Below are 14,517 nucleotides of genomic sequence, written 5' to 3' on the forward strand. Positions count from 1 at the left end.
ACCTAAAGGCCTCTCACTGCTTCTGCTCCATCACTGTGATTGCACGGGTCTTCAAGAACACGGTTCCTGCAGTGCCAATGCCATTTAAGAGAAGTGACTCCAGCATAAAGTGCAGAAGGCTCAGCCTCTGAGCTTTGGCTGTGACCTGCACAAAGGGAGCCAAACTGGCTGAGAGAAGCAGAGATTCCTACCAGGAGCCAAGATTAACCAAGGAGACACAGGGTGTGGTGTAGACCCAAGGCAAAGCATGAGAGCAGGTAAGAACTGTACAGCCCTCAACATTCCTGTCAATCCAGAGCTTGCAAGAGAAGGAAACTCCTTTGGGATACACACCATCAATGCATGCCCAAAATCAGGGGACAAGTCTCAGCACAGAAAGATTTCCACCACCTTGCAGAACAAGGTGCTGAGATATTTTCTTCTGCATGTGCTGCAGCAGATAACTTGCTTTGCTGTACACTGGGAGAATGACAGCACTCTCCTCTTCCAGCACAGTGTTAAAGCTTCGTGTGCCAGCACTTACCTTGTCCTTATTCATGAGAGACAGCACCATTTCAGAGACCTCCCGAGCGACGAAGTTCTGAAATACCAGCTCTGGTGGGGAAACCCCAAACCAGCTCTGTTTCGGGGCAGCTGACGGCAGCTGGAGAGGAGAGACAGCAGGGAGAGCTTCAGCTGCTGTGAGGAAGGTTCATGCAGGAGAATCTTCCACTGATCCCCAGTGAAGTACAGACTCTGAGGGAGCACGTCTGCCCAGCCCACACTGGGCAGACAGTGGCTCACCCACCTCTGCTCTGAGCTGATCCACAGCTGCTGGGCCACACAGAGCAGGCTCAAGCCAAGCTGCTCTTTTGGCATGGATTTCTCCAGGTTTCCTTCTCCAGAGTGCCAGGCAGCACTTTCCTAAAACACAGCCCTGTGCCCATGTGGTCACAGAGCTCTGGGGCACTGACTGAGCACTCATGGAGCAAGTAAAACCCATGAATTTACATTAGACTCCATGGGAAAGGATTTTGGAATGTCCTTTACTCTGAGACAGGGAAACCGAGGCCCACACAACTGCAATATCTTTTTTGCTCTAGAACTTAGACATCAGTAAAAAGAGCACAGGCCCAGAGGAGGTGTGAGAGATGAGGTGACATTTGGCTGAAGCCAAAAGTTTATGAAGCAAACGAATGGAATTTCTTGGTTCTGTGTGTTGTTTGTGGTTTGGATTTGCTCAGGTTGGTTTGTTGAGTGTCACAGTCAGAGGCACGGGGTTGAAGACCTGACCAAAAAGAAGGAGGATGAGAGGAGAGGGGACAGAAAAGTTGGTGCTCAGTAGAGAATGGAAGCACCTGAGTACCCATCCAATGGCAAAGGGCACAAGGACCGCCCCAGCCGGGTACGAAGGGGATACAAAGATTGCCATTTTCTCAGAGGGTGTGTGTGTGTGTGCTTGGCTCTCCAGGAGGGAGACATGCCCGGCTCAGCTGAATCGTTACTAAGAAACACTTTTCTTTTGCTCTGATGATTTTGTTCCTTTTCATTGTACTTAAAAGTTAGTACGTTTCAAACAGAGGGAAAAGCAAAAATAAAAAGACAAATGAGATGAAAATAAAAAGACAAGTGAGGTGAATGCTGAATGAGGATAAGTTTCAGTTATTTTCTCAGCAACTTGGGTAAAAGTAGAGTTGGTATCTCCTTTTTCCATGAGCTTTAAATGGGTGCTTTCTTGTCATTACTGCGATCTTATTTAATGTCATTGTAGAGGCACATCTGGAATGACACAACAACAGCAAATGCTTCTGGAGCAGAGACATTGTTTGGAGAAAACTCTGCCCTGCTTTGTCTGCCACACTGCTGTCACTGCAGAGACACAAGCAGGTCTCCTCTGTGACTTCACAGCAGACACATTCTGCTGAAGGGAGTGGCTGCAGCACACTGTCCCTTAGCTGTGCCCTTCCCTGAGGTGTTCCCAAGGCTCCTCTCCAGGACAATCCTTCACCTGGATTGTGTTCTGTGTCTCTTGCTGCCAATTTCCTGCTCAACAGCCCACCTCAGTCACCTACCCGTTTGGACTGTGCTTTATACTGAGCTAGTCCTGCCAGAAAAGCAGCTTTAAACACACCTCTAAGTAGGCGCTGATCCAGACAAAGCACATCCATTCCCCTCTGCCCAGGGCCAGTCCCCTGTACATCTGGCAGCCTGAAAAATCCAACACCCCATCAGGGTCCAACACATTGTTCCAGCCCAAAGAAGTAATGCAATTTGTTCTGTTAAATCTGAAGTAATTCCTGCAGATCCTTGTCCTTCAAAGGCCAACGCTGCCACTCTGGAGGGAATCTTGTGACCCCAAGCATTTGATGGTGGCCACACCAAAGCAAGAGGTGGCTCCTCCAGCAGGAGAGGGGCAAAGGGCAATTTTGGGCCTCTGTGTCCCCAGCCTTCCTCCTATTGTTTTAGCAATGGCAGCTGCACTCCAGCACACCCCAGCAGCTTCAGCAGAGGGTATTTGTGTTGGCTTAGTGCAGATCAGGACTCCCAGTCCACCCCTCCCAGCACTTGGCAATGACAGCAGGACCTGGACACTGAGGTATTTTGCTGCAGGCAAGCCTGTCACAAGCACACACCCTCTTCAAACTTCATATGAAACAGAAAGGAAAAGAGCAGGAAAAGGCTACCTTTGGGCGAGTCTCACTCCTGTCTAGAAATGGGCCAATTCTGGGCAGAATACTCCCCCCAGTGTTGGCCTCCTTCTTCCTGCTGAGAAACTTCTCCCTCTGAAACTTAGAGGGAAGCAGCTGAAAGGCAAAAATACACCAGCTAGAGCCTCAGATATGTGCTTTTTCAGAAAGGCTTTTCTTGAACGAGTGACACTGGTGAATAACTTGTGATCACAGCCACTAGGACAGCCCTGGGAGCCCTGGAAGTTTCCTGCTGAAATACTTAGCATCAGTCAAATAATAAGACAGAGTGGAACACACATAGTCCAGCCACATGGCTCTGTCCCATTGGCTTCTCCGTGACTGGATGGGACATGGTAGGGGATTTCTGCTCTTTGGGCATTTGTTTCCTCTTACGTTTCTTTGGATTGAGGCAGTGACCTTTCCAGAGAATGGGGAGGAGCTCTCAGAACTGCCTGAACTCCATCCCTGCACAGCACTCAGAACTCACAGCAAGGAGGTATTGCTGCTGGCTGAGTCCAAGAGATGAAAGAAAACAAAGTTGAACCAAGAGTGAGGTGCACAGGAATGTCTCTAGGTTTTAGTTCTCCCTGTTGATTGTTTTCTCTGTCTGGGCTGACAGAGCCCTCCACAGAAGAAAACAGAGGCATCTCCTTGACAGAGCCTCAGCAGTGCGGCATCTTCAGCCAAGGGAGCTGCAGACAGCAAGGGGCCTTTGTGGCCCTGGCTCCAGTGCTGCCTGTAGGGCTGGATCTGTGCCCGCACAGGAGCTGGGAGAGAACAGCTGCTTTGGAAGCTCTTCCAGCTGGGACCAGCCATGGCTCTCAAGGCTTTGGGCAGAGTATGAACTTCCCCCCGCCACATGCCCAGGTGCCCAAGGGCAAGATGGTCAGAGCAGCACAGGTGAGTGCCCAGCCTGACAGAAGGAATTCCTGTGGCAAAGGGAAAGGGACAGAACACATGCCCAGGCCTTCAGCTGTACATTGGTTTCACTTGGCTCCGCTGGCACAGCCAGGCAAGACACAGCTGAAGCATCCCACAGTGTTCCCTATTGCACCAGGACAGCCCCAGCAACAGCAGCACAGCACAAAGGGCTGGGGAAGGGCTCTGCAGCTTCACAGCACTGCTGGACAACAGGGGCAGGGAGAGCAGGGACACCAGGGCAGTGCCAGCCTTAACACAGCCCCAGTGGGTACTCACAGTAAAAGACTTCAGTCCTTTCCTGGACAAAAGACGAGGTGTTGTTGTCTTTTCCGGGAATCCAGACGCCATTTCCAAGGGAGGATGTCGCAGATGACTGACAATGCCTCAACAAAACTGGAAGGAGCAACAATGGAACTCTGAAAATCCAGAACCCAATTCATGGTACATTCAAGGCATATACTGGTGCTAAAAATGTTACATTACTTGAAAGTAGCTAAGTGCTTGTTTGGTGTAAATAGCTAGTATAGTTAGACCTCTAGTTGGACTTTATTTGAACTATATGGCTACTTTGTGCAATTCACAGATGGATCATACTGAAACCTGGAGCTCAAAAGCTGAACATTAATAAGAGTTGGAACAGACAAAGTCATAGCTTAAATATTACTTAAAAATAGCTAGAGTGGGCCTCCTCTTCTTTAGGCTAAAGCACCCCTGCTCTCTCAGCTGGTCCTCACAGCTGAGAGACTAATGAGAGACTGGAATGTTATGGCTAATGGCTTAAATGTCATTATAAAGGACTTGCTGCCCATTGTGACAAAACTGTATAAAGAAGCTGCGACCACTCAAGCCCACCCTTCCCTGAAAATGCCTCCTGACTGGAACTTGGCACTGTGAGTTAAGCTGCCTAAGGGAACTTGAGACAAGATCAAGGTGACACTACTGTCCCATTAGCTCAGGTCTGGGGAGAAGTAAACAAAGCTGAGGAGTAAAACCTATCTACAACAAAGCCAAACCCAGCAGCTGTCCTGAAAATCAGCCCTGTTTGGGTTCAAGCTGGGGAAGTCATACCCACAGACTCTTCTGCTGAGGCCAGGTTTGCACACAAATCTCCCAGCAAAGACCTCCACAGTGCCTCCAGACCCATTCCTGAAGCCTTGCACCAGACAACTGCAGGGCATGCAAACTAACAGAACAAATCTGAAAATCCAGAACCCAACTCATGGCAGACTCGAAGGATATACGGGTGCTAAAGATTTTGTATTATTTGACAGTAGCAAGAGACAGACTCCAACTTGCCCCACCCCAGGGAGGTACCTGGGCAGTCCCACCTTGCCCAAATCTGCATTAATCCATTGGAGTTTTACATTTTGCCAGACCTCACCACAGAGAAGACCAGAAGAGGATTTAATGGTATGCTGATGGCATCCATGGAATGGTGATATTTTCTACTAAATCTGTCTCTGTCACTCTCTTTCTCCACCCCTTCCCAACCGTCATCCCCCTCTCACTTTTTCTTTTCTTTCTCTCTCTTTCTTCCTCACATTTACTGTTCTATAAAATCCAGACTATTGACTTTGGCATATTTGCACCTCAATACAGAGGCATCCCCCTAATAATTTTAATCACCAGATGATAAAAACCCACTGAAACTTGAACAGGACTTATTCACCTTTAAGCAGTTTAAACAATTACTATAGGAAAAAAATGCATAGACTAGTATATTTAGAAGATGTTGCATTTCTTCAGTGAAAAAAAGCACAATCAGTAGAGCATTTACTGTTCATCCTTTCAGGTGTACATGTCACTGAACTACTGTGCCAGAAGACCGGCATGATCACATCCTGTATTTCCCTTTGGCATTCTCTTTCAGAGCACACATGAAACAAAACCAAAAAGTTCAACTTTAGTCAGTCTTTACCTTCAAATGAAATTCAGGACTCCCTAGCAGAGACCGATGCTCTGCACGCTGAGGAACTTTTCGCAGAGGCCAATGCTCTGCACCTTTAGGAATTCTCTGTGCAGAGCAATGCTCCGTGAACAATTCCCCTGGCGAATGGCCCGGTGCAGCCGCCTGCAGGAGCCCAGGCTGCGCACACCCAGCCAGGGCCGCGCTCTCACACGGCTGAGGCCGCGCCGCTGTCACAGGCGCTGAGGGCCCGGGCGCGTTTACCGGGCAACCGCGGCACCGAGTGCGGGGCCGGGCGGGACCGGGCCGGGCCACAGGGATTTGCAAAGGAGATTGGCACTGCAGCGACTGACTGCAGTTTGGGGCTTCCCAAGAGTCTTTCTGTAAGTAATGAAAGGTTAAAATGTGGGGATAAAGGCACCGATGTCAGGTGTATACATTGCTCTTTGCCGCACTAGTATTCTACCCTGGCCGGAACAGCAGGAGGGGCTGAGGGAGCTGGGAAGGGGCTCAGCCTGGAGAAAAGGAGGCTCAGGGGGAACCTTCTGGCTTTGCACAACTACCTGACAGGAGGGGACAAGAGGCTGCTGCAAGTTCAGGCAGCGCCGGAGCCGCGTGGTTCCCCCTCTCCTCCCCCGCTCCGCCTCTTCCTCCCTCCCTCCTCCTGCTCCTCCCCCACACCCGGAGCCCCCGCAGCCCGCGGGAGGGGCAGGGATGGAGCCGGGACAGGTAGGAACGCAGAGAGGGCTGGGGGGATGCCAGGAGTGGGAGTGACTGGGCTGTACTGGGATCATTCTGGGTGACTGAGTTCTACTGGGATCATCCTGGGATCACACTGGCAGTGAGGAGGAGCAGCGCGATGGCTCCAGCGCTGGGGCTGGGGGCGCTCCTTGGGGGCCAGGGGGAAGTGGGAGGCCCGGCACGGGGACCCTGAACCGCAGCTGCCGGCACGGGGACCCCCCTGTTCCCCTTATCCTGCACAAGGCTCCCCCTGAATCCCCCATTTCTGGACATCAGGGCTCCCTGCTTCCCTTCTCCTGGCCATCCCATGGCTCCCAGACTCCAGACTTGCTGTGGGCTTGACCCTGAGATGCCCTGGAATGCCTTGGTCCCCCAATCCTGCCTTTCACAACCCCCAGCCCCAGCTTTGTGCAAAATCAGAGACCCCCTGAACTCCTCGTTCTCAAACATCCCGGGTATCCCCACCCTGGTCCCCCCTTTTTGGGAAATCCTGGACTCCCCTTTCCTGGGCTCAAGGACCCCCTGGAACTCCCTTCTACCTCTCCACATCCCTGCTCATGTCCCCTGTCCCTCAGCTGTGCCCTGTCCCTGTCCCCTGTCCCTTGGTTCTGTGGGGCCCAAGGTGGCAGCAGGAGCCAGGGCAGCCCCAGGGGAGAACAACCCTGAGCCCCAGCTGGGCCAGTTTCCCCCAGGTCACTCCCAGCATGGGCCCTGTGGCTCCCAGTCACTCCCAGCATGATCCCAGTATGATCCCAGGTGTTTCCATTCACCCCTACTATAGTTTCAGGCACTCCCAGTATGGTTCCAGTCCTTCCCAGTATGATTCCAGTATGAACCCAGTGACTCTCAGTACAGTGCCATTTGCCACCAGTATGGTCCCAGTCACTCCAAGTCACCCAGTATGATTTCCAGTCACTCCCAGTAGGATTCCAGTCACTCCCAGATACTCCCAGTATTATTCCAGTAACTTCCTTTATGGTTCTTTTGTGATTCCTGTCACTCCTGGTCTCTCCCAGTACATCCCAGTTGTCCCTAATGTGTTTCCACTCACTCCCAGTTGCTCCCAGTAGCTTCCAGTATGATTCCATTTGCTCATAGACACTCCCAGTCACCTCCAGCATGATTCCAGTCACTTCCTGTATATCCCAGTTGCCCCAACATGGTCCCAATTGCCCTCAGCCTGCCCCTAGTCACTTCCAGTATGATTCCAGAAGGATCCCAGTCACCCTCAGTGTGGTGCCAGTTGCTCCCAGTATGATCCCATTTGTCGCAGCATAGTTCCATTTCCTCCCAGTGTGATCCCAGTTGCCTCTAGCACAGACCCACTCCCTCCCAGTATGATCCCAATCTGATGCCATGATGATCCCAGTTGCTCCCAGCTTGGTCCTAGCTGCTCCCAGCTTGGTCCTAGTTGCTCCCATTTCCTCCCAGTGTGATCCCAGTTGCTCCCAGTGGCCCCTGTGTTATGTTTTGGAATGGGAGGAAATTTAGGGAAGTGATACAAAGTTTTTTGTGGATCTGACAGTCTGTTGACCTGCTGAAAAGTTAGACATGCTTTTGTGAAGCACACATGGTAAAGACCAAAAAATTCAGAAACTTTTCTTTTCTTTGTTGGTCGGCAGGGAGGTGCTGGGTTTGGGTTTTGGCTTCAGCTCTGTGTCTCGGCTGGGCTGGGCTGGGCTGGGCAGTCTTGCTGCAGGCTGGGCTTCTTTTCTATTTTCTGGGTTTCTTGCTGGCTTCTCTCTCCATGGGCTCTGGTTTGGCCAGGCTGGGCTTCAGCAGCTGCTGGGCAAGGAGACAGGGGAGGCTGTGGAGCTTTAGCCAGAGCAGGGCTGACTGTGGCTGTGAAGATCTCGCCGTCAGGCTGCTGCTTCTTCTTGTGAGCATGGCTGAGATCAGAGACTTCTGTAGCTGCTGTAGAAAACTAAACACTAACTATAAAGCTGTTCTGAACACAACTGAGCCACAGCTTTCTGTTACAAGTTATTGGTGGGTTAGGTAGGCTTCAGGCGTGATGTTAACTTTTTCAGTACTTCAATCTTCTTTTGAGTGAGAGAAAAGAACAAAATGCAAGTATATTGAAAACAAGATGAAGATGCAAGTTAATAGTAATTCCCAGATGGGAGGGGTGAGAAGATGCTTTGTTTTTAGAGCTGAAATACTCTTGTAAGATATAAAGAAAAAACTCTTTTCCCTTATAACACATAAAACTCCAAGGAAATGAAAGTGTTTGAATTGATATTAGGTAAAGTGTGGGATCTCAGCACCTCAGGACTGATGTGCAGAGTGACTGAGACCACCCTTGGGGGGCTCGGGAGTCCTGGAATGTTGCCAGAAGTGTCTGGTGGCTGGGCTTTGATCCTACACGGGAGACGACACCTGTATGAGGATGGGAGGATTTCACTGGGGTAAATGGTGAAGGGATAAGTTAATTAGAGTGTGAAACACAAGGTTTAAGATTTCTGTACAGGGGGGTCTAAAGAAGTAAGATGGAGGAATTGGGGCGTGTCCTGTCCTTCTTCTTCTTCTTCTTGGCCTCCATCTTCTTTGGTGATGTTGGCACTTTGGGGTTGGTTATTACTAAAAGTGCACTGGTCAATAAGGGCAAAAGGTATTGGGGAAAATTGATAAATATTGTATATGTAATTTTGAGTGTAAAGATAGGTGACCGCCCCGGGGGCGCGCAGTGTGCTCATGGCTGGCTTGCTGTGCAGACCTCTGTTGGGCTGAGAGAAAATCTTTTAGATAAACAACTAATAAACACTGAAGACCGAGAAAAAACCTGAAGCCTCTTCTCGTCCTTTGAAGCGCGGGCTGTCCAAGGCCACCCCGGGCCTTTCCAGGTTTTAAAACAGCCTAGAAACCGACAGTAAAGGCTTCTACATTAAAGTAAGCAGATGTTGAAATAGCTGTAATCCCATGAGAAGTTTGTACAAAGAAAGAGCGTAGTCTTGTGCTTCTAAAAATGAAGATCTCTGCTCCCAGAGATGAAGAGGATTTTAGAGATAGATAATGAGAACTTTTGCCTTTGAACAGCTCATCTTTAAAACAATACCCCATCAATCAACATAGCACATCTCCAAGCTGTGGGAAGGCTTGTAGAAATAAGAAAGATTTTATGATAGCAAGGTTCCCCTGGCGGTTGTTATTCATGACAAAATTGAGAACCATGAGAAAACTGTTTTTTCCTTTTGTAGAAAAGTCTCCATAACTTTAACAAGAGGGACTCCTCTCCCTAAGTGAACTAAAAAATGACTATTTTAGAGGTAGTAAACTGACTAGAAATCTTAAGTTTAGTATCTTTACATTGTCAGTGAGAAAGAAAAAATTGTGGGGAGAAGTATTCTAAAAAGTTTGCTTTCATTCCTACTACCTTTTTTTTTTCTTTTAGTTACTATTAATAAAATTTTTCTTTCTACCCTTTTAAAGTTTTGAGCCTGCTTTACCTTTCTCCTAATCCTATCTCACAACAAAAAATAAGTGTATTAGTAATTAACCACACCAAACCCACGACATTCTTTAGTCCATTAGCCAAAAAAGCCTCAAAATTAAATAGATCTTAAATTAGCAAACCAAAACCACGACACCCTGGCACAGAGCCAGTCACTCCCAGTATGATCCCAGTATGAATGCACTGTGATCCCAGTCTTCCCCAGCACAGTCCCAGTCAATCCCAGTTGCCCCCAATGTAGACTCAGTGACTCCAGTCGCTCTCAGTGTGTTCTCAGTCATCCCCAGTATGGTTACAGTCACTCCCAGTATATCCCAGTTGGTCCCACTGTGATCCCTGTTGCCCCAGTTCTGGCCCTGCTGAGTCCCAGTGTGCTCTGATCCTGCTCCCAGTGGGTCCCAGAGCTGGGTGCAGTGTATCCCGGTGTATCGCAGTGTATCCTGGTGTATCCCCGTGTATCCCACTGTATCCCGGTGTGTCCCAGTGTGTCCCAGTGTATCCCAGTGTATCACAGTGTATCCTGGTGTATCCCGGTGTCCCAGTCCATCCCAGCCTGTCACAGTCCGTCCCAGTCCCTTCCCTTCACTGGGAGTGACTGGGATCCTACTGGTGGAAAGTGGAACCTTACTGGGCCAAGTGGATGTGACTGGGAATGACTGTGTGTGTGCTGAGGGCAACTGGGATATACTGGGAGTGTCTGTAACCATACTGGGGGTGACTGGGAACACACTGAGAGTCCCAGAGGGTCCAAGGACACCGTGGTGACACTACAGAACCTCATGGAACCAAGGGGATCATTGTGGCACCACTGGAGCCTGTGGAACCAAGGGGCCTTGGTGACACAGCAGGGCTTCATGGACCCCAGACACCATTATGGCGCTGTGGGGCCTGATGGAACCATGGAGACCATTGGGACCCTTCAGGGCCTCGTGTCACCAAGGGGGCATTATGGCACCTCAGGGACACATGGAAGCAAGGGACCATTGGGTCCCATGGAACTGAGGGAACATGAAACAGGCCTGGCTGGCTTGGCCTCCCAGGGGCCACCGGACAGCTCTGGCTGGTGTTGAAATGTCAAGGGCTGCCTCTCATCAGCTCCTGGAGCACTGCGGCTCTGTCCTTTCCTTGCTGTGAAAACAACTGTCAATCTCTTCTAAGTACCCATGGCCAGAATTGGGATTTCAACTCCAAATTTTTCCCATAGGAATATTGCCAGGACAAGTCTGGCTGGCAATGGTTTCAGGAGAGTCACCTCCCATCTGTCCCCAAAACACTGGGGAAGGCTCCGTGCTTTCCTCCCTATGAGAAAGAACTGTCCTACTTCTCCAGGCACGCATAGCTGAGATTGGACTTCCACCTCCAGAATTCCCTATATCCAAAGACTGCTCCTAGACAAAATCTGCCATTCCTGACAAGTCTGGCTGGCCTTGGCCCAGTGACACTCTCACTTGCCTTCCAAACACTGAGGCTCTGTGCTTTCCTTCCTATAGAAAAGAACTGTCCTTCTCAGCCAGGTACCCATGGCCACAATTGGGATTTCACTTCTAGCATTGCCTATTGTGACAGACTGGAGGAGATTGTTGGCTCAAAACATTTCACGTGCTTGGGAGGAAGGGCAGGTCCAGCCTTGCCCTGCCCTGTAAGCCCAGCCCTGCCCTGCCCTGTGACCCCAATCCCCCCAGAGCCCCTATCCCAGCCCAGCAGTGGCTGCCAGTCCCTGGCACAGCACAGGCAATGCTCCACAGCCATCTCTGCAGCCCCCAGCCCAGCTCCTGAGGGACCAAATGAGCCCAAGGACCACCCATGGGAAGGGCCCAGGAAGTCCAGGGGGTATTGAAGCCTGACCACAAGGCAAGCACACATCTTGACCCTACCTCCTCCTGGAATTTCTATCTGAACACTGCTGCAATCTAGGAGTTGGTAGCTGTGTGTGTGCTTCTCTGTATCTTTTTTGTCTTTCTCTCTTTCTAATTCACTCTTCTTGTAAATTTTGAGTAACCTAAAATTGAACAGGCTCAGAGTTAGTGAAGTTGAATGGGCCAAGTCAGTGCTTTGAGAAGTGTTTTTTGTTGATTGAATGTCATAATAAACCTTTTGCCAAAGTTTCTCTGATTTTCTAAAGTTCCCAGTAAAGGCTGTTTTGTTGTTTTGAGCTCCTGAGAATCTCTTGTTGGTATTTCTCCAGAGCATCCAACTCAGAGTACAGAAACAGCTGTAATTCCTTTTAAATGTCTCCTTGAGAGATTTTTTTGGGGGATGGGAGTCAGGGCTTGTCTGTCCTGCTTGGCACAGCCCAGCAGGGCTTTCCCAGCCACACTCCACACTCCATTGCCCAGCTGAAGCCGCTTGGTGCCTCTGAGTTGTGCTGTCCCAGCCCCAGGGACACTCTCCTTGTCTGCCCATTCCCCCACGGTCTCTGGGCAGGGATGGCCTCAGTGGGGGCTGCTGACATCCTCAGCACCTTGAAGGCTGCTGCTGAATTTTCCTGCTCCAGAGGCTTTTTCAGCCTTCAGCTCTCCAGTGCAGGAATTCAGTGTCCCAGGGCTCAATAACATTCAGAACACCTTAACAAGCCAAGCCTCTGGGAATAATTAGATTTAGGTTTTCAAATCTTTTGTGGTTAATTGGGCAGATTTCAGAAATGCATTCAAACAGAATATATTTTATTTAAAAAAACAGTGAGAAAAGATTTCTTAGGTCCCCTTTAGGTTTTTCCCTGTTGATAAATTGATATGTGCAATCTCCAATTGACACTGAATCCAAGTGAACTTCCTCATGAATTTGAGTAGATATGAAAATCAAGACCCTTCATGGCTGACAATCAATCACACTCTGTCCCTACCCCCACCCCACCATTTCCCCCATCCAAGGCCTGGCACTCAGAGCAGCCTTGTGCAAATCTGAGCTCCCTCCAGCCCAGGCTGCACCTGCAGCTTTCAGCTCCTTGGCTCCAACTCCCACCTGCTTTCCTTGGAGAAGGAGCTGCCTGAGACACAGAGGGACATTATGAATCAAAAAAACATGGCCATTAACTGCTTTATACCAACACAGAGTAATGGCAACCAAAATGCACTCAGACCAGGGTTTTTTCCACTCTCTTTCAAGCCTCGCGCATTAGGCACCAAATTTTGTCCTGGTTTAGGGCAAATTTGGGAGAAAACCTCCAAAGGGGCCCCTCCAGAAAGCAAACCCACATTGCCCCTCCCCACAACCAGGTCAGGAAGGATTCCCTGGAGAGAAGTGGAAAGAACCTGTTTATTTAACAGGCACAGCACCCCCAGCACACAAAATGAACAATACAGGGTGACATCACTCTTTCACCAGTCTGAAAAAGATGACAAATTCAGAAAGCCTCTCTTGGGGGCGGTCGCTCTGTTATCAGTCCCTCAGGTGCTGGGGTAGCTGCTGCAGCCACAAGGTGCAAACTCTTGGTGTTTCCCAGGTCCCAGTCCAGAGCAGGTTTGAGTGGTTCTAAAAAAAGGAAAGGAGAAATAGTACAGGGAAAAATTCGGACTGCTTAGCTAAACTAATTAATGAACAGAAGCAAAAGCAAGAGCAAAGCAGGAATAAAGCAGAAGCAAGAGCAAAGCAAAAAGCCAAGCAAAAAGCAAAAGCAGCACCATGTACTGCCCTGTCTCTGTGTCCCGCCAGCCGTGGGGGAGTGGCTGAGAGCAAAACCAAAACAAAACTTCGCTCTTCAGAGCCAGTCTTGAAAGCACAGAACATAGTATCCAGCATAAACAGAACAGACAACTGGGGATACAAGCGTCCTAACATCACCCTAGGACAGCAAAGTTATTCCAAACTGCCCCCCAGCAGCTCCCTCCTCACCGATGCCATCTGCTGGGGCTGTGCCAGCTTCAGGAGATGCCTCCAGGGCCTGCATTCCCTGTGTGAAAAACGCATATTGTATGACTGGCTTTTAACAAATATTAAAATTAATATTATATGTGTTGTGTTAAAAAGTTATATTGTACTAATTTTCTTAAGTAGTGTTTTAAATCTAGTTTTAGGTTATAACATAATGTTAAAATAGAAACTATGCTATGTAAGATACTTTTTTAAAGAGAGGACTTACAGTGAGATAGCAGCCACAGGACACCTAAATCTTTCAGAGAAAGAGAATTTATTGCTCTCTTAACAGAAGAAACGAACTTCTTCTTGCCTGCTCAGCCATGAAGATGCCGTCAGCATTCAGAGGAAGAAGTTGACACTGACCAGACAGAATCCTGTGTTTGAATAGAATTTATGCATCATGGATGAGGGGTATGAATATGCAACAGGTTATTGTTTTTAAGGGTTAACCCTCTGTTAACCTGTGTCCTTTCTTGGGCTTATTTTCCCCAGAAAAAGGTACTTGGACATCCATGACTCTTTGTTCTTCTTGTCTCATATTGTCCTAAAACTTAATTGTCCAAATTTTTATTATCCTAATTATATTAATCTTTTTATAACAATTTAATTACTACTAAAATTTGAAAATTTTAAAAAGAAGTGATTGGCGTTTTTCACACAGTATCTGCCACAACATCCCATGTACCAATGTTTCTGGGGGAACCATTTACAACATGGGGGGGGGGGTCACAGGATGTGAAAAACACCAATCACTTGTTTTATAAAAATTTAAAAGTAATAAAATGGTTATAAAAATAGCAATATAATTAGAGTAATAATAATTTGGGTAATTTGGATTAAGACAATATGATACAATAGAAACAGAGTTACGGATATCCGGGTACCTTTTCTGGGCAAAATAAGCCCAAAAAAAGACACGGGTTAACAGAGGATTAACCCTTAAAAACAATAACCTGTTGCATATTCATACCCCT

General features: G+C 48.7%; 1 long non-coding RNA gene across 1 annotated transcript; it reads right to left on the reverse strand.

The window, feature by feature from the left end:
- Positions 1–2,666: 2,666 nt before the first annotated feature.
- Positions 2,667–5,636, reverse strand: LOC131569934 (uncharacterized). The gene is made up of 3 exons (XR_009275823.1): positions 5,509–5,636; positions 3,867–3,983; positions 2,667–2,783 (listed from the first exon to the last, which is right to left on the reverse strand). It is a non-coding gene; the product is annotated as an uncharacterized LOC131569934 (long non-coding RNA).
- Between the last annotated feature and the right edge of the window lie 8,881 nt (positions 5,637–14,517).

The sequence above is a fragment of the Ammospiza caudacuta genome, chromosome 31, assembly GCF_027887145.1.
Source record: "Ammospiza caudacuta isolate bAmmCau1 chromosome 31, bAmmCau1.pri, whole genome shotgun sequence".
NCBI classification, from domain to species: Eukaryota; Metazoa; Chordata; class Aves; order Passeriformes; family Passerellidae; genus Ammospiza; species Ammospiza caudacuta.